The sequence below is a fragment of the Oryctolagus cuniculus genome, chromosome 7 (genome assembly GCF_964237555.1).
Source record: "Oryctolagus cuniculus chromosome 7, mOryCun1.1, whole genome shotgun sequence".
NCBI classification, from domain to species: Eukaryota; Metazoa; Chordata; class Mammalia; order Lagomorpha; family Leporidae; genus Oryctolagus; species Oryctolagus cuniculus.
In genome coordinates, this window is record NC_091438.1 from 47,198,686 (window position 1) to 47,218,797 (window position 20,112).

At 43.2% G+C, this 20,112-nt stretch overlaps 1 protein-coding gene across 11 annotated transcripts in view; it reads left to right on the plus strand.

The window, feature by feature from the left end:
- Positions 1-20,112, plus strand: part of ARNT (aryl hydrocarbon receptor nuclear translocator) — a 110,807-nt gene that overhangs the window by 43,336 nt on the left and 47,359 nt on the right. The window contains exon 2 of one of the 11 annotated variants that reach the window (XM_051856014.2): positions 18,638-18,745. The gene's annotated coding sequence lies outside the window, so the exon portion shown is untranslated. 11 annotated transcript variants of the gene reach the window in all.

The window sequence follows — 20,112 nt, forward strand, 5'->3', positions numbered from 1 at the left end:
ATACTTCTCCTTAGGAAGCATTTCATTTTAGGGCGCCTAGTTTATCTTCCTGACCTTGGCCATTCCCTTGCAAAATAAAAGCTATCCTTTCCCAGAAATCCAAATCTTTGATAGCCTTAAAAAGGGCTGAAGATGTGTTTGTGTGTATCTCTGTGTGTAATTTCTTGAACATTAATTTTTTTTTCATGTCTGGAAATGTAATACTATTTTTGCAATACTCAAGTTTTGATATCATAGTTGAATCGCTGAAATTTACTGTCTTTCCATGTTTCTAGGAGCAGAGCTATTTTAAGAAATGATTTGGCACATGCCAATATCATTAGAAAACTTGTAAATTATTTTTAAAAGGAAAAGGATATGAAATTAATGACTAAAATTCCTTGGAGGAAGTCCTGAGTGATGAGCTGAAACTATAAAATTGGAAAAATGCTGTTATGGCAAAGCTGACCTTGTAGTAAGATAATCTATCTGTGAACTAGGGAGTAAATAAACAAGATTTTAAACTGATCACACATTGCAAAATACTTATATAACCCTAGTCAAGTTGTAAAGTATTTCTCTTATTAAGAAGTGGTCTGGGTAAACAAGTTTTAGGGCATATGTCAGAAGCTTTTTCCCAGCTGTGGGTGGGGTTGTTTTGTTTTGTTTTGTTTTGTTTTAAACAACAGCCAGCTGAATGAAAATCTCTTGACCATATTTTCATTAGCTGATCAATATCAGCTTACATGTCTTAAAAGAAAACATGTTTTTGGGACCGGCGCTGTGGCGCAGTAGGTTAATCCCCCGCCTGCGGCGCCAGTTCTAGTGCTGGCTGCTCCTCTTCCAATCCAGCTCTCTGCAATGGCCTGGGAAAGCAGGAGAAGATGGCCCAAGTCCTTGGGCCCCTGCACCCACATGGGAGACCTGGAAGACGCTCCTGGTTCCTGGCTTCGGATCTGCACAGCTCCGGCCATTGCGGCCATCTGGGGAGTGAGCCAGTGGATGGAAGACCTCTCTTTCTGCTCTACCTCTCTCTGTAACTCTGTCTTTCAAATAAATAAAATAAATGTTAAAAAAAAAACCACATTTTTGGTGCAGAATCTTTGTTAATCGCAGCGCCCCCGAAAATCACTTTTTTGTTTGTTTGTTTTTTAAGATTTAGTTATTTATTTGAAAGACAGAGTTAGAGATAGAGATAGAGAGAGAGGTCTTCCATCTGCTGATTCACTCCCTGTGTGGCCACACTGGTCACAGCTGAGCTGATCTGGAGCCAGGAGTTTCTTCTGGGTCTTACACGTGAGTGTTGAGGTCCAGGGACTTGGACCATTTTCTGCTGCTTTCCCAGGTGCAATAGCAGAGAGCTGGATCATAAGTGGAGCAGCCGGGACTCAAACCAGCACCCATATGGGATGCCAACGCTGCAGGTGAAGGCTTAACCTTCTATGCCACAGTGCTGGCCCCTCCATCAACTTTTTGAAATACTCTTGTAACTGTGTTGTAGGTTTTTGAGAAGCCTATTGCATTTTGGGAAACGAGATCCATGAATGGAGGGACATTGGGTGGAAATTTACTGTGCCCAGTGAAAAAGTAAATGGTTTTCAGGTCAGAATTCTTTACTGCCTCAGCACACCTTTGCTTAGAATCATTTTAGGGACTGTGGACATGATACCTATTTAAATTTTTTTCTAGTTTGTATTTTTGCTGGATTACTGGTTAAGTTTCCGTACAATTCTTGATTTATCTTTACATTATGTCTACAAAAGACTTTTAAAATAATCCACTCTTCTAAGGTTCAGTTTAGTTAATCCTTAGACTTAATAACAGTGCTTGGTCATGTTAATTGTATTTGGAATATAATTTAGAGATTGCTGGTCGTTTTTCAGTGTCTTTAGGGATCCTGTTTCTTCTGTATTTTTTTTTTTTTGGTAAGATTTATTTATTTATTTATTTACTTACTTACTTGAAAGTCAGAGTTACACAGAGAGAGAAGGAGAGGCAGAAAGAGAGAGAGGTCTTCCATCCGCTGGTTCACTCCCCAATTGCCTGCAACGGCTGGAGCTGCGCTGATCCGGAGCCAGGAGCCAGGAGCTTCTTCTGGGTCTCCCATGCGGGTACAGAGGCCCAAGGACTTGGACCATCTTCCACTGCTTTCTCAGGCCATAGCAGAGAGCTGGATCAGAAGAAGAGCAGCCAGGACTAGAACCGGTATCCATATGGGATGCTGGTGCTTCAGGCCAGGGCATTAACCTGCCACGCCACAGTGCCGGCCCCTCTTCTGTATTTTTCATTCTGGCTTGACGTGGTACTGGATCAGAGGAAGAGTAAGATCTGATATCCTGTCTCTAAGAGTTGTATTGAAGTAATACTTTCTAATGTGATGATGACTTTTTTCTGCATGAATTGATCATTCGTCATGTTCTATCAATTTTAACTAGTTCTGCTTACCAATGGCAAGTAGAAGTGGGTGGATAGGTGGCTCAGGAAATCTTGGGCTATATTTTTCTTACCTATGGATTACTAAAGCTTGAGAAACACTTTTTAAATAGGATGTGCAGTTTGTAATGCATTGGCTAAAAGACTACTTGGGAAGAGAGTAGGTTTGCTTTAGTTTACAAGTCAGTGTGCAAACCAAAGTTGTGAATAAGTCTGTAGTGAGTATAGATTTTTCCTTCGAGTTTCTCATTAGTCCAGAACTCTTTTTGTGCTATTATGTACATTTTTTTTTTTTTTTTTTGTGGATGGAGAATGAAATAGAAGGTAAAGTAGGGAGCACTGGGTTTGTAAGGCTGACAGGAAATTTTTTTTATATATAATTTTGATCTATATAAATTATGGTTTTAAAATCGTGAATTAGGGGCTATTTTGTGGCACAGTGGGTTAAGCTGCCGCCTGTGATGCTGACATCCCATATGGGTGCCAGTTCCAATCCCGGCTGCTTCACTTCCAATCCAGCTCCCTGCTAATGTGCGTTTGAAAGCAGCAGAGAGTGGCCCTAGTGTTTGGACCCCTGCACCCATGTGGGAGCTTCAGAGGAAGCTCCTGGTTCTTCGGCCTGGCATAGCTCCAGCTGTTGTGGCCTTTTGGGGAGTGAACTAGCGGGCAGAAGATCTCTCTCTCTCTCATCCTCTCTCTCTAACTCTGCCTTTCAAATAAAATTAATCTTTTAAAATCATCAATTAACAAAATTCATGTTACCTTTAATTGCCTTTGTGAGATATAGAAAAGTAGAAATTTAAGCATTATAAAATTAAGATGTCAGGACTATGGTGTACTGCAAAGACCTCTTCAAAAATTATTAGATAGGGTACAGTGTTGTGGGGCAGTGGGTTAAGCTGCTGCTTCTGATCCAAGTTCTTGCTATTGCGCCCAGATGTGCAGTGGACGATGGCTCAAGTGCTTGGGTCCCCACTGCCATATGGGACATCAGGATGGAGTTCCTGGCTCCTGGCTTTGATCTGGCCAGACTTGACTGTTAAGGCCATTTGGGGAGTGGACCAGCAGGTGGAAGATCATCTCACCTAGCCCCTCTCCTTCTGATGCTGTGCCTTTCAAATAAAGAAATAAATTTTAGAAAGAAGTATTAAATGTATTTTATTCAGCAGTTGAAATACAATTAACATGTTGAAAGGAACCTCTTTGCATACTTCTTTTGCAGTAGATCTGTGGCACCAACCTGAATCTTCTGTTTTCTTCAACATTAAGAAGTAGATATTTCTGCATTCTTGAAACTGGGAGATGGATCAAACCAGCCGGCAACCATATGGGATGCTGGCCCTGCAGGGGTGGCTTACCCTGCTATGCCATGATGCCAGTCCCTGGATGCCTTCCTCTACCCCCCAAGGCTTTAACAATAGGGATTACCACAGTGCTAGGTGGTGATTAATCTCCAAAAGCTAAATTGTAATATTTCAAGAAACTAAATATCTTTTTCTTGATTTTACTTAGGCCATGGCATTTTGAGTGTGTTTAATTCCAAAACTAGTAAAATTTGAATCGTTGATGTGGAAACTCTTTGGAGACATCTTTGTTTTTTTTCCCCCCAGACGAGTTACAAGCTTTATTTTAAGTGTTAATTCCCTAGTGGTACAGTTACATAAGGGGTATTTCTGTGGTTGTGTAGCTGATTTCATTTACTTGTAACAATAAAATAACTAGTTTTAAAGCCATTCTGAAACTCAGGACCTGAGCCCAGTGAGATCTGGGCTTACCACCCACTTCAGTGATAGGCCCTGCTTGTAGGTCCATCTGTTTTTAAGAATGCTGCCCAATATGCCCTGATGACTTAATAAGTAAGTAGATGTCAATGAATATTCAAATGGGAAACAAGGCATTCAGTCTCATTTTACACATGAGGAAACCCCGAAAAAGGAATGGACATATTTATTAAACTTTTATTAAGCTCCTGTTACATGCTGGACTATATTGTTGGCTAGTCTCTAAGTTATACTAAAACAGTTTGCCAGTTTCCCACCTTTCAGATAAATTCTCTCAATTTATGTCTTTTATCATTTCCTCTTATATTTTCCCTCTGCATTTTCACAGTAGTTGAATAGACAAGAGTAAGATTATGGCTTCAGCAGTATAGTAAGTATAAGTTCCATGCAAATGAGATTTTTCTTCTTTTTCTTTTTTTTATTTTCTCCAGAAACCTTTTATTTAAGGAATACAAACTTCACATATTTCATAATTACAACTCTCCCACCCCCACTCCCTTCCTCCCCTCTCTTGTTCCCATTCTTATTTTTTACTGAGATCTATTTTCAATTACTTTATACACATATGATTAATTCTATATTAAGTAAAGAGTTAAATAATAGTATGAAAGAAAAAAAAAAAAACTGTTCCTCAACAGTCAAGACAGGTGCTGTTCAAAGACATTGCTTCTCAGAATGTCAATTTCACTTCTGTAGATTGCCATTTAGGTGTTCCAATAGTTTTCATAGATCAGGGAGAACATATGGTATTTGTCCTTTTGGGACTGGCTTATTTCACTAAGTATGATGTTTTCTAGTTCCATCCATTTTGTTGCAAATGACTGGATTTTTTTTTTACTGTTGTGTAGTATTCCATGGTGTACATATCCTGTAATTTCCTTATCCACTCTTCAGTTGATGGGCATTTGGGTTGATTCCATATCTTAACTATTGTGAATTGAGCTGCAATAAACATGGGGGTACAGATAACTCTTTCATGTGCTGATTTCATTTCCCTTGGGTAAATTCCCAGGAGTGGGATGGATGGGTCATATGGTAGGTCTATATTCAGATTTCTGAGGTGTCTCCTTACTGATTTCCACAATGGCTGTACCAGTTCACATTCCCACCAACAGTGGATTAGGGTACCAAAAAACACCACATCCTCGCCAGCATTTGTTGTCTGTTGATGGCTGTATGAAAGCCATTCTAATGGGGTTTGTGTATCTTTGTGTGTGTGTGTGGTGAAACCTCATTGTGGTTTTGATTTGCATTTCCTGAGGGCTGGTGATCCTGATTTTTTATGTGTCTGTTGACTATTTGGATTTCTTCTTTTGAAAAATGCCTGTTTAAGTCCTTTGCCCGCTTCTTAACTGGGTTGTTTGTTCTGTTGTTGTTGAGTTTTGATCTCTTTATATATTCTGGTTATTAATCCATTACCAGTTGCATAGTTTGCAAGTAATTTCTCCCATTCTGTTGGTTGCCTCTTCACTTTGCTGAGTGTTTCTTTTGCAGTACAGAAGTTTCTCAATTTGATGTAATCCCATTTGTCAATTTTGGCTTTAATTGCCTGGGCCTCTGGGGTCTTCCAAGAACTCTTTGCCTATGCCAGTGTCTTGAAGGGTTTCTCCAATGTTCTTAATAATTTGATGTATCAGGTCTCTTCCTTTTTTAAAAAAAAATATTTATTTATTTGAAAGAGAGAGATCGATCTTCCAGCTGTTGGTTCACTCCCTAAATACTGAAACAGCTGGAGCTGGGCCCATCTGAAACCAGGAGCCAGGAACTTCTTCTGGGTCTCCCATGTGGGTTCAGGGGCCCAAGTACCTGGGACATCTTCTGCTGCTTTCCCAGGTACATTAGCAGGGAGCTGGATGAGAAATGGAACAGCTGGGATTCGAACTGGTGTTCATATAAGATGTTGGCACCACAGGTGGCATCTTTACTCACTATGCCACAGTGTGGGGTGGGGGTGGGTGGTGGGCAGGATTTTGCTTTTCTTATTCACAGTACTCCCTGATTGCTTACTGTAGTGCCTAGTATATAAGATTATAGTTAAGTAAATTGTTTAGTAAATAAATGAATGTAAAACCTAGCATTGGAGATTCATTCCTTTATACACTTCTTTTTGTTTTTTAATTTATTTGAGAGGCAGAGTTACAGACAGAGAAGGAGAGACAGAGAGAAAGGTATCCGTCCACTGGTTCACTCCCCAGTGTTCGCCGTGGCCGGAGCTGGGCTGATCTGAAGCCAGGAGCCAGGAGTTTCTTCTGGGTTTCCCACATGGGTGCAGGGGCCTAAGCACTTGGGTCATCCTTCATGCTTTCCCAGGCCATAAGCAGAGAGCTGGATCAGAAGAGGAGCAGCCAAGACACAAATGGCACACATATGGGATGCCAGCACCACAGGCAGAGGCTTAACCTACTGTGCCACGTAACAGCCCCTCTTTATGCACTGTTAACTTGAAAATACTTTGAAAGGATAATACTGTCAGTGATGGCATGAATTAAATTAATGTAGCTATAATAATAAACAGCACCAGCATCCCATATGGGCACTGATTCAGAAGTCCCAGTTCCCATCCAGCTCCTTGCTGATGGCCTGGGAAAGGCAGCAGAGGATGGCCCAAGTCCTTGGGCCCCTGCCAGCCATGTGGGAGATCTGGAAGAGGCTCTTGGCTCCTGGCTTCAGCCTGATCCAGCCCTGGTTTTTGCAGCCATTTGAGGAGTGAACCAGCAAATGGAAGATTTCTCTGTCTCTTTCTCCTCTAACTCTGCCTTTCAAATAAATAAATAAACCTTTTAAAAAAAAAACCTTGTATCTGTATTTGCCTAATCTTTAACATGTTATATGAACACTCACCATTGTTTTCTTTATCCTTCATGTTTGGCGCCCTTCTTAACTTTTCTGTATCTTTCATGGCTATCAGGTTTTCCATTTCCCCAGGCTAAGCAACTAGAAGTACATTATTTGGATATTTTAGATTTTTTTTTTACTTTCACTGTGTTTATCTCAGTGGTTATCACATCATCTTAGTTCCTTTAAATTAAAAAGTAAGTATGTGTTAGTTTAAAATTATTTAAATCAAAATTATACCTTTAGAACAGTATTTTTCCATACAATTTGTTGAACTCTTAGTATAGAGTTAATCTTCCACATATAAAGTTAATTCAAAATAGAGTTTGTAAAAAATAACACTGGGAATAGAAGAGGGAGGAGGAAGAGGGGTGGGAATATGGGTGGGAGGGTGGATACCGTGGGAGGAATCATTATATTCCTAAAGTTGTATTTATGAGATGAATGAAGTTTGTATTCTTTAAATAAAAGGTTTCTTTGGGTGGGGGGAGAACTGTTTCCCCACCCAGGGTCATCAGCAAGATGGACATTACCTGGCCTCCATGAAGGGAGTGGGAGAGCTGAATTACATCAATGGGGAACCTGAACACAGGACCCTGCCCCACTCCCTGTCTGAAATCTGGAAGATTGCCAAAGAGCCTTCCAGCAGCAGTGAAGGAGAGCAGAGCTGGTGTTGGGGGTAGCAAGGCAAAGGAGGGTTAAGGCACTGCTTGTGTCGTTGGCATCCCATACCTGAGCACTGGTTCAGCTCATAACTGGTCCACTTCCAGCTCAGCTCCCTGTTAATACACCTGGGAAGGCAGCGGATGACAGCCCATGCTTAGGCCCCTGCCACCCACATGGGAGACCCAGATGGAGTTCAGGGCTCCTGGCTTCAGCCTGGCCCAGCCCTGATAATTGCAGCCATCTGGAGAGTGAACCAGCAGATGGAAGATTGCTCTCCATCTCTCTGTCACCCTGCCTTTCAAATAAATAAAACTTTCTTTAAAAAATTATACCTTTACTTGTTCAGACTTTGTTTTATAAGGTTTATTAAGAAAAATAGTAGTGCTCTACTACTCTCATTTCCTTTCCCCAGTGCTAATTCTTTTAACAGAACTTTATGTTTTTGTTTAAATAAAATGTCTCAAAGTGGAGCTGATTCTATGGCACATTAGGTTAATCTTTCACCTACAGTATCAGCATCCCATATAGGCACCGGTTCTAGTCCTGGCTGCTCCTCTTTCGATCTAGCTCTCTGCTATGGCCTGGGAGGGCAGTAGAAGATGGCCCAAGCACTTGGTCCCCTGCACCCATGTTGGGGACCCAGAGGAAGCTCCTGTTCTGACTTCAGATCAGCCCAGCTCTAGTTGTGGCCATATGGGGAATGAGTCAGCAGACAGAAGACCTTTCTCTCTGTCTCTCCCTCTCACTGTCTATAACTCTACCTCTCAAATAAATAAATAAAAATCTTTTTAAGAAAATGCCCTGGAAGTGAAAGATACAAGTTTCCACATCAAAGGGGCCAGACCAGTGGATGAAAGCACCTACAACAAGGCATGTTAGACTGAAGTCTCAGCACTAGCTACAAAGAGGATAGCCTATAAGCTTCAGAGAGAGAAGTACTGGTCACATTAAAGAGTATTATGAATCAAATTGGTTTTGTTTGTTATTCACTCTACTAAGTAGAAGACAACAGAGTAATTCCCTCAAAATTCTGAGAGAAATAAAATAATTTCTAATTTAGAATTCCACACCCAGGCATACTACCAGTGAAGTAGAAGGAAGATATTTTATACATCCAGAGTGCCCCTACTACCTTTCCTAGGAAACTGCTAGAAGATGTGCTCCACTAGCAGGAGAAAGTAAGTTAAATGGAGGTATAGAATACAGGAAAGGTGCTGAACAACACGAGAGACCAGTGAAGTATCCAGTAGGCACACATTAGCATTAGGTTCCCTGTTTTCAGTGTGGTGCCATCACTTTCACCTTTACCTGGTGCTCTCCCAATCAGAGGACCTTCAATTTAATACTCTGCAGAGAATAAATCTACTGACAGGATAGGACGTGCCTTGGCTAGAAAGAGTGGAGGAGGGGACCTGGAAAACTACCTCCTTCTTAGCACATGTTGAGCTAATTCTTAATATTTTAACTTTCATTCTCCTTATCCTGCATACCCAGAGGTAGCTGGAACCACCAGCTCCTGAGACTTTGGGGGATTCCATAGTTGTAAATTGGGTTGCTCTTCTTTTTCCCTTGTCAGTTCAGGGTTAAGTGCTTGTGAGTGTACTGAGGCAGTGGTCCATCTGATCTCTGGTTTCAAAAAACTTATTGCTTGTTTTATGTCATAATTTTTTCCTTCTTTGTTATGATTTTTGTGTGGGAGAGGGGAGACAAGAAGTAGATGCAGGGGCTGGCACTGTGGCATAGTGGGTTAAGCTGCAACCTGCAGCACTGGCATCCCATATGGGCACTGGTTTGAGTCTCAACTGCTCCACTTCCAATCCAGCTCCCTGCTGATACTCCTGGGAAAGCAGTGAAGATGGCCCAAATGTTTAGGCCCGTGCACCCACATGGGAGACCCAGAAGAAGCTCCTAGTTCCTGGCTTCAGTCTGGCCCAGCCCTGGCCATTGTGGCCATTTAGGGAGTGAATCAGCAGATGGAAGACTTCTCTTTCTCTGCCTGTGCCTCTCCCTCTCTGTAACTCCACCTTTCAAATAGATAGACAGATAGATAAGGAAAAAGGAAGTAGATGCATACATTTAATCAACCATCCTTGCTCAGAATTATATAGTTTAAAATTTCCAAGATGTCTTTATTTTTTTTTAAAGATTTTTTATTTATAAGTCAGATTTACATAGAGAGAGAGAGAGAGAGAGAGAGAGAGAGAGAGAGAGGGCTTCCATCCACTGGTTCACTCCCCAGTTGGCTGCAACGGCCGGAGCTGCACCGATCCAAAGCCAGGAGCCAGGAGCCAGGAGCTTCTTCCCGGTCTCCCACGTGGGTGCTCAAGGACCTGGGCCATCTCCTGCTACTTTCCCAGACCACAGAATAGAGCTGGATCGGAAGTGGAACATCTGGGTCTCGAATGGGTGCCCATATGGGATGCCGGCACTTCAGGCCAGGGCATTAACCCACTGTGCCACAGCGCCAGTCCCTGTCGTTATCTTTTCACCCTGCCATCCTTATTTAGGCTTTTATCACCTCATTTTTGATTAGTCTGATTCATATCCCTACTTCTATGACTTTGAACTTTAAGTCAGATTAATATTAATTTATGTTTTAAAACTTATCATGGGCCAGCACCGTGGCTCACTTGGTTAATTCTCTGCCTGCGGTGCCAGCATCCCATATGGATGCCGGTTCTAGTCCTGATTGCTTCTCTTCCAGTCCAGCTCTCTGTTGTGGTCCAGGGGGGCAGTGGAGGATGGCCCAACTGCTTCGGTGCCGGCATCCGCATGGGAGACCAGGAGGAAGCACCTGGCTCCTGGCTTCAGATCAGCGTAGCTCCAGCCATAGCGGCCATTTGGGGGGTGAACCAACGGAAGGAAGACCTTTCTCTCTCTTTATCTCGCTAACCCCATCTGTCAAATAAAAATAAATAAATAAGTAAAAATAATTAAAAAAAATCATTCAGACTTCTAGGTATTTATCTCTTGGTTGTTTGTTGGATCATATCCAAGCATGTCGTCCCGGTATTTAAGGCTTCATTTAATCAGCACTTGAGATCTTTTCTCCCAAATATGGACTGTGTACTACTGTATAGGCCTGTTTTCCCTACAGCTCTTCACAGCTGTTTGCATATATGCCATTAGGATTTATTCAAATCTTTTTATCTATGTGGACTGTCTTTTCCCTTGCCTTTATTTATTTATTTTTATTTGACAGAGTTAGACAGTGAGAGAGACAGAGAGAAAGGTCTTCTTTCCGTTGGTTCACCCCCCAAATGGCTGCTACGGCCGGAGCTACGTCGACCCGAAGCCAGGAGCTGGGTGCTTCCTCCTGGTCTCCCATGAGGGTGCAGGGGCCCAAGCACGTGGGCCATCCTCCACTGCACTCCTGGGCCACAGCAGAGAGCTGGACTGGAAGAGGAGCAACCGGGACTAGAACCCGGTGCCATATGGGATGCTGGCGCCGCAGGGGGAGGATTAACCAAGTGAGCCACGGCGCCAGCCCCTCCCTCGCCTTTATTTTTTCTGAGGCCCAGTTTGACCTACTTTTTGAAATTTTCAGATTGGCTGCTTTCTTTGTTTCCTTTAGTTTTTCTTTCCTATTAAGCACCATCTTCAAGATATTATGCCATACCTTGATTTAAGCCAATCTCAGAATCATCTTTTCTTTATCCGAATTCACCTGGAGCTATTAGTTACTGTGTACACCTGTTACTAAAAATATGAACTTTATTTTTTATGGAAAAAATTGCTTTTTCCTGGCACAGTAACATATGCTCATTCTTTAAAATTTACAGGTGAAATAGAAAAAGTTAATAAAAATAACATAAAAGTGTACCCTTTACTAATAATAGACAAATGCACATTAAACCAGCAGTTACAATCGTTTTATATCTAGAAAAGTAGCAAAAATTTGAAGGATTGCCAAAGTGCGGTGCTGATGGGGGGGTATAGATTGATACTGTGGATGAAATTTTTTTTTTTTTTAAGAGTTATTTATTTGGAAGTCAGGGATGGAGAGAACGATCATCCACTGGCTCAATCCCCAGATGGCCTCAATGGCTGGGGCTGGGCCAGCCCAAAACTAGGAGCTAGGAGCTTTCTCCAGGTCTCCCAAGTGGGAGGCAGGGATCCAAGCACTTTGGCCGTCTTCCACTGCTTTTTAGGCCGTTAGCAGAGAGCTGGATTGGAGATGGAGCAGCCAGGACTTGAGCTGTTACATGTATTGGATACCAGTGTTGCTGCAAACGTTGGCTTTACCTGTTACACAGGATGCCTGACCTCCCCTTTATTTATTTATTTGTGTGGGGTTCTTTTTTTTTTTTTTTTTTTTGGACAGGCAGAGTGGACAGTGAGAGAGAGAGACAGAGAGAAAGGTCTTCCTTTGCCGTTGGTTCACCCTCCAATGGCCGCCGCGGCCGGCGCGCTGCGGCCGGCGCACCGCGCTGATCCGATGGCAGGAGCCAGGAGCCAGGTGCTTCTCCTGGTCTCCCATGGGGTGCAGGGCCCAAGCACCTGGGCCATCCTCCACTGCACTCCCTGGCCACAGCAGAGAGCTGGCCTGGAAGAGGGGCAACCGGGACAGAATCCGGCGCCCCAACCGGGACTAGAACCTGGTGTGCTGGCGCCGCTAGGCGAAGGATTAGCCTAGTGAGCCGCGGCGCCGGCCTGTGTGGGGTTCTTAATTGGTGTATCCTCCTTAGAGGCTTATGGGCAAAGTTTTGAATATGTCTACTCCTTAGATCCAGTGAGACATTTTCAGAAATTTGAGTATATAGAAATACTGGCAGCTGTGCATAATGATACACAAGTGTGTCCATTGCAACAGTATTTGTGATAGTGATAGTTTGAATGTCATAAATACTGTCCTGGTGCTGTTTCCAGCATCTTTATTTTACATGGAAGAAAAAGGGTTCAGAATAAGTATGATTTCCCTTTCCTCCCTTTATTTTACTTTTTTTGTAAGATTTATTTATTTATTTGAAAGGCAGAGTTCCAGAGAAAGAAAGGTAGAGGCAGAGAGAGATCTTCTATCTGCTGGTTCTGTAAGCAGTGGCTTTACCTGCTATGCCACAGTGCTGGCCCCTGCAAGCAACATCTTAACTGCTATGCCAGGTACCCTCTCCTTTCCGTGAAGATTTGAAAAAAAATTTATTTATATATTTGAGAGGCAGAGTTACAGACAGAGATAGAGAAAGAGGTAGAGGTCTTCTATCTGCTGGTTCATTCTCCAAATGGCCGCAACGGCTGGAGCTGGGTCAGTCCGAAGTCAGGAGCTTCTTCAGGTCTCCGATGTGGGTACAGAGGCCCAGGTACCTGAGCCATCTTCCACTGCTTTCCCAGGCTACCAGCAGGGAGCTGAATTGGAAGGAGAGCAGCTGGGACTGTAACCGGTGCCCATATGAGATGCTAGTGCAGATGCTTAACCTACTGTGTCACAGCACTGGCCCCATCCATGAACTTTTCTATGTTCATTTATATGACCTGTTGTTACCAACATTTCTTTTTGAACATTTTATTATTTATTCAATTTATAATACTTTGTCACTTGTTTTTGTGTCATATGTTTTCAGTGAGTTAATTTTACCTATTTCAGGAAAGTGAGTATATTTAGAAATAATTTTGATGTGAACTTGGAAGAATAGGTTGACTGATTAAATTATGTTGTGTTTGCTATTTTTCGATTATTTCTGTCAGTGAGATTGCGATTTTTTTCTTTATAGAAGGTACTTGAGTTCAGTGCACTAAAAATATGCCTTAACTGTACTACCTTTGTAGCACACTAAGTTATTTTTCTACTTAGAAGGAGCTAATTTTAGCAAATCAAATCCAGCAGTATATTAAAAGAGCCATACATAATTATTGTATTAATGTCCCAGGGATGCTGTAATAAATAACACACACTAGAGGTGCAAAAACAGTAGAAATATATTCTTTCAAAATTCTGAGGCTCCAGGTCTAAAATAAAGATAATGCCAGGGATTGTTCTGTCTGGAGGTTCTTAAGGATAAACCTCTTCCTCTATTCTAGCTTAGAGCTGAGTCCAGTCTCTATGTCTCCATATCCAATCTCCCTCCCTTTCTCTTAAAGACAGGAGTCTTTAGGTTTAGAGCCCCTCCTTATTCCAGTATGCCCTCAAGCTTTACTAATTACAGTAAAATAAAAATAAAATTAAAATTAAAAATTAAATAAAGTTTTCCATTTTTAAGGAAATTGAGAGGGATCTCCCATCTGCTGGTTCATTCCCCAAAGACCTGTAACAGCTAGGGCTTGGCTGGGCTGTGCCTGGACTGGGGCCAGGGGCAGGGAATGCAATTTAGGTCTCAGGTGGGTGGCAGGAACCCAGTTACTTGAGCTATCACTAATACCTCCCATGTCTTCATTGGTGAGAAGGTGGAGTCAAGAGCCCAAGCTAAGAATCAAACCCAGGCACTGTAATGTGGGATGTAGGTGTCTGTTTCCTAAACTCATCTTTTAATTGCCTTTCTTCACTAACATTTTTAAGTACTCTTCTTATATGTGAGGGTATGTTTTTGGGTTCCGTTGATCTTTATATCTCTCTTCTAAGACCAAACATAGCTATGTAAGTCCTGAATTTGAGTTGACTTTATTTTTTTTCCAAGATCGTTTATTATAGTTCTTTTATCTTTAGGATAGTCTTGTTTATACTACAAAGAAGTCTTGCTGGAATTTTTATAGGAATTGTGTTAAACCTATGTATTAGTTTTGGGAAAGTTGACATCTTTACTGTGTTGAATATTCAAATTTGTGAGCATATTATGTTTTTGTGTTTATTTATATTTTTAATTTGCTTCTTTCTCTAAAATATTTATTTATTTATTTATTTGAAATATGGAGTTACAGAGAGAGAGAGAGAGAGAGAGAGAGAGAGAGCCTCCAACTTCTGCTTCACTCTCCAAATGGCCGCAAGGGCCAGGGCTGGGCCAGGCCAAAGGAGCTTCATTTGGGTTTACCATGTGAGTGCAGGGGCCCAAACACTTTGGCCATCATCTGCTGCTTTTCCCGGGCATTAACAGGAGCTGGATTGGAAGTGCAATAGTCAGGACTTTAACCGGTGCCCAGTGGGATGCTGGCTCTGCAAGTAGCAGCCCAACCTGCTGCCCCACAGCATTAGCCCCAGTCTGATTTCTTTCATCAGTGTTGCATAGTTTTCATCATACAAGCCCTGTGTGTGTTTATTAGATTTATACCTAGATCTTTTTAAAAAAATAATTGTTAATGGATTTTATTTATTCATTTATTTGAAAGAGTGTTCTCACTTGCTGGTTTACTCTCCAGATGCCTGTCACAGTTAGGGCTGGGCTGGGGCTGACACCAGGAGCTCCACCCACATCTTCCACACAAGTGGCGAGAACCCAATTTATTTAGCTGTCATCACTGCCTCCCAGGGTCTGCATTAGCAGGAAGCTGAGTCAGAAATCAGACCTAAGCACTCTGATATCAGATGTGGATGTGCTAACTGGTGTCTTTAACCATTAGGTTAAATGCCAGCCTGGATTTATATTTTTGTTTATTAATTTTTTAAAGATATATTTATTTATTTTTATTTGACAGAGTTAGACAGTGAGAGAGAGAGAGAGACAGAAAGGTCTTCCTTCCGTTGGTTCACCCCCCAAATGGCCGCTACGGCCGGAGCTACGGCCAGAGCTACGCTGATCTGAAGCCAGGAGCCAGGTGCTTTTCCTGGTCTTCCACGCAGGTGCAGGGGCCCAAGCACCTGGCCCTTCCTCCACTGCCTTCCCAGGCCACAGCAGAGAGCTGGACTGGAAGAGTAGCAACCGGGACTAGAACCGGCACTCATATGGGATGCCGCGCTGCAGGGGGAGGATTAACCAAGTGAGCCACGGCGCCGGCCCCCAAAATATATTTATTTATTCAAAAGAGTTACACAGAGAGAGGAGAGGCAGAGGGAGAGTTCTTCCATCCGCTGGTTCACTCCTCAATTGGCCACCGTAGCTGGAGCTGCGCTGATCTGAAGCCAGCAGCTGTGCAGGGCCCCAAGGACTTGGGCCATCTTCTACTGCCTTCCCAGGCCATAGCAGAGAGCTGGATTGGAAGTGGAGCAGCCAGGACTTGAACGGGCATCCATATGGGATACCAGCACTGCAGGTGGTGGCTTTACCTGCTGCACCACAGTGCAGACCCCTGTTTTAATTTTTTCAAAAATTTCTTATTTATTTGAATGATAGAATGTTAGAGAAAGAACTTCCATCTTCTGGTTCACTCCTCAAAAGCCTGCAACAGAAAGGGAGGGAGGGAGTAAGGGAGGGAGGGGAGAGAGAAAGAGAGAGAGAGAGAGAGAGAGAGAGAGAGAGAGAATCTTTTCCATTCACTGGTTCACTTCCCAAAAGCCTGCAACAGCTGGAACACTGGGGCAGACCGAAGCCAGGAACCAGGAACTCCATTCTTCATGTGGGTGGTAGGAGCCCAATACTTGGACCATTTTCTGCTGCCTTCCCTAGCACTTTGGAGGAAGCTGGATCAGAAGTGGAACAGCCACAACTCAAACTGACACTCAAGTATGGCATGCTGGCATCACAGGCAGTGCCTTAACCCACTCTGTGCCACTATGCTGGCACAGATTTATATTTTAATTTTGGTGTCTGTGTATTTATTGGGGGTATATAAAATACATACTTTTAAAGATTTATTTGAAAGGCTCAGATAGAGAAGAAGAAAGAGTGAGATTTTCCATCCACTGATTCATTCCCCAAATGGCTGCAATAGCTGGGGCTGGGCCAGGCTGAAGCCAGGAGCCAGAAGCTTCTTCCAGGTCTCCCACGTGGGTGCAGGGGTCCAAGAACTTGTACCATCTTCCTCTGCTTTCCCAAGTGCATCAGTAGGGAGCTGGATTGGAAGTAGAGCATCCAGGACCCAAACCAGCACCCATATGGGATGCTGGCACCACAGGCAGAGACTTAGCCTTCTATGCCACTGTGCTGGCCCCCAAAATACATTTTTTTTTGAAAAGATTATTTATTTGAGAGGCAGAGTTACAGAGAGAGGAAGAGACAGAGATCTTCAGTATGCTGGTCCACTCCCTAAATAGCCGCAATGGCTGGAGCTGGGCCAATCTGAAGCCAGCAGCCAGGAGCCAGGAGCTTCTTCTGGATCTCCCATATGGGTGCAGGGGCCCAAGCACTTGGGTCATCTTCCACTGCATTCCCAGGCAGTAGGAAGCTGGGATTCCCAGAACGGAGCTGGATCGGAAGTGGAGCAGCCAAAACTTGACCTCGTGCCCGTAAGCAATGCTGGTGCTGCCAGTGGAGGCTTAACCTACTGCATTTTTTTTTTTTAAAGAATTTATTTATTTGTTAGAGTTACACACACACACACACACAGAGAGAGAGAGAGAGAGAGAGAGAGAGAGAGAGAGAGAGAGAGAGAGAGAGATCTTTTATCCACGGGTTCACTTGGATGGCCACAATGGCCAGCACTGGGCCAGGCCAAAACCAGGAGCTTCTTCCATTTCTCCCAGATGGGTGACAGGGACCTAAGCACTTGGGCCGCCCTCTAGTGCCTTTCCTAGGCCATTAGCAGTGAGCTGAATTGGAAGTGGAGCAGCCAGGACTCGAGCCAGTGTGCACATGGGATGCCAGTGTCGTAGGTGGCAGCTAACCTGCCAGCTCCATAAAAATACATTTGATTTTTGTATGTTTATCTTGTATATTGCAGGTTTGTTGTATTCACTTATTTTAGGAGGGGTTTTTTATTTTTATTTTTTTGGTAGATTCTGTAGGCTTTTCTACATAAACAGTAATGTCATCTGTATATAGGGATAATTTTTGTTTTCCTTTTGGATCTACATGCTTTTATTTTGTTTTCTTACATTATTTGCATTTCTTACATTTGTGCTGTAATTTCCAACATCATGTTTATTTTTTTTAAGATTTGTTTATTTGAAAGGCAGAGCTACAGAGAGGCAGAGAGAGAGAAAGACAGAGAGAGGTCTTCCAATCCACTCGTTCACTCCCTAGATGGTCGCAACAGCTGGAGCTGTGCTGATCTGAATCCAGGAGCCAGTAGCCTCTTCCCGATCTCCCACGTGGGTGCAGGGGCCCAAGGACTTGGGCCATCTTCTGCTTTCCCAGGCCATAGCAGAGAGCTGGATCGGAAGTGGAGCAGCCGAGACTCAAACCGGTAACCACGTGGGATGCTAGCCCTTTAGGCAGCGGCTTTACCTGCTACGCCACAGTGCCAGCCCCACACCGTGTTTAAATAAGTGGTAAGAGTGAACAGTATTGGCTGGCGCCGTGGCTCACTAGGCTAATCCTCCGCCTTGTGGCTCTGGCATACCGGGTTCTAGTCCCGGTCGGGGCGCCGGATTCTGTCCCAGTTGTCCCTCTTCCAGGCCAGCTCTCTACTGTGGCCAGGGAGTGCAATGGAGGATGGCCCAAGTGCTTGGGCCCTGCACCCCATGGGAAACCAGGATAAGTACCTGGCTCCTGCCATCGGATCAGTGCGGTGCGCCGGCCGCAGCACGCCAGCCACGGCCATTGGAGGGTGAACCAACGGCAAAGGAAGACCTTTCTCTCTGTCTCTCTCTCTCACTGTCCACCACTCTGCATGTCAAAAAAAAAAAAAGAGTGCACAGTATTGTCCAGTTTCCAATCTTAGGGATAAACTGCTCACTTTTACTGTAAGTAGGTTAGCTACTTTTTTTCTTTTTGAAGATTATCAATTAAGAATGATTTTCTTCCTATTTTTCTGAGCATGTTTGAAAATCAAGAATGGATATTGAATTTTGTCTAATGATTTTTTAAAAAAGAATTATTTACTTATTTGAAAGGCAAAGTTAGAGAAATCTTTTTTCCGTTGGTAGGTCCTACTCCAAATGGCTGGGCCAAGCGTGAAGCCAGGAGCTAGGAGCTTCATCTGGGTCCCCCTGTGGGTGTTAGGAGCTCAGGCACATGGGCCATCTTCTGCTGCTTTTCCAGGTGCATTAGCAGATTGCTGGATCTGAAGTGGAGCAGCTGGGACTGGAACCAGTTGCCCATATAGGATGCCGACGTCACAAGCAGCGTCTTAACCTGCTGTGTCACCATGTGGGTCCCTCAAACTTCTTTTTTTTTTTTTTTTTTTAAGATTTATTTGGAAGAGTGATGGGGTGTGGGAAAAGAGAGAGCGAGAGATATCTACCATCTGCTGATTGACTCTCCAAATGCCTGCAACAGATGGGTCTGGACTAGGTTGAAACCAGGAGCTAGGAACTTTATCTTGGCCTTCCACATGGGTGGCTGCGGGCTCTGAAGTATTGGAGCCATCTTCTACTGCTTTCCCAGATTCATTGTAGGAAGCGGGATCACAAGTGGAGCAACCTGTGCCTTTGTCACAAGTGGTGGCTTAACTCACCTCACCACAGTGTCAGCCCTTGTCAAATGATTTTTATGCATTCATTGATAAACTGATTTTTTTTTCTTCTCTGTAGTGCTAATATGGTAAATTACACTCATGAGAGTGTAGGGGCCTAAGCACTTGGGCCATCCTCCACTGCTTTCTCAGGCCATTAGCAGGGAGCTGGATCTGAAGTGGAGTGGCAAGGACTCAAATTGGCTTCCATATGGGATTCTGACATCACAATCAGTGGCTTAACCTGCTACGCCACACTGCTGGCCCTAATGATTTATTTATTTTTATTCAAAAGACAGAGTTACAGAGACATACATATGCGCATGCACACACTCAAACACACATGCACACAGGTATCTCTATCTACTGGTTCACTCCCCAAATGGCTGTAGCATCCAGGGCTGGACCAGGCTGAAGCCAGGGACTCCATCTAGGTCTCTCAGTTGGTGGCAGGGGCCAAGTACTTGGACCATCTGCTGCTGTTTCCCAGTAGCATTAGCAGGGAGCTGTATTGGAAGCAGTAGAGGCAGGACTCCAATTGGCGCTTCTGTATAGAGTGCTGATGTTGCAAGTGGCAGCTTAACCTGCTACACCATGATGGTGGCCTCTCCATCAAAATTTTAAATTTTTATATGCTTGGATACAATGAATTCCACCTTTAAGGATCTATGCTAAATAGCAAAAAAACCTTAAAGCTCTGTAATTAAATATTCTTGGAGCATTATTTATAATAGTAAAAAGTCAGTGAGAACCTAGATGTCAGTCAGTTTTGGACTGTTGAATAATGTGATATTACATTATATAATATGAAGTAAAAAAAGATGAAGCATATACGTGTATGATTGTGAGTATGTAGGTAGAATTCATGATGTATATATAAATAACAAAAGCAAGTTGCAGATCAGAATTCTGTTTTTACTAAGAAAAAGTATGCCTATTTTTGATTTCATGACAGGTGTATATAAATTGAATAAAAAAGAAGGGGGACTCAGCTATGAGCAATAGTTACTGTGTGTGACTGACATTGAAGGGAGAGGGAAGGAAAGAGACATAATAAGGGGCT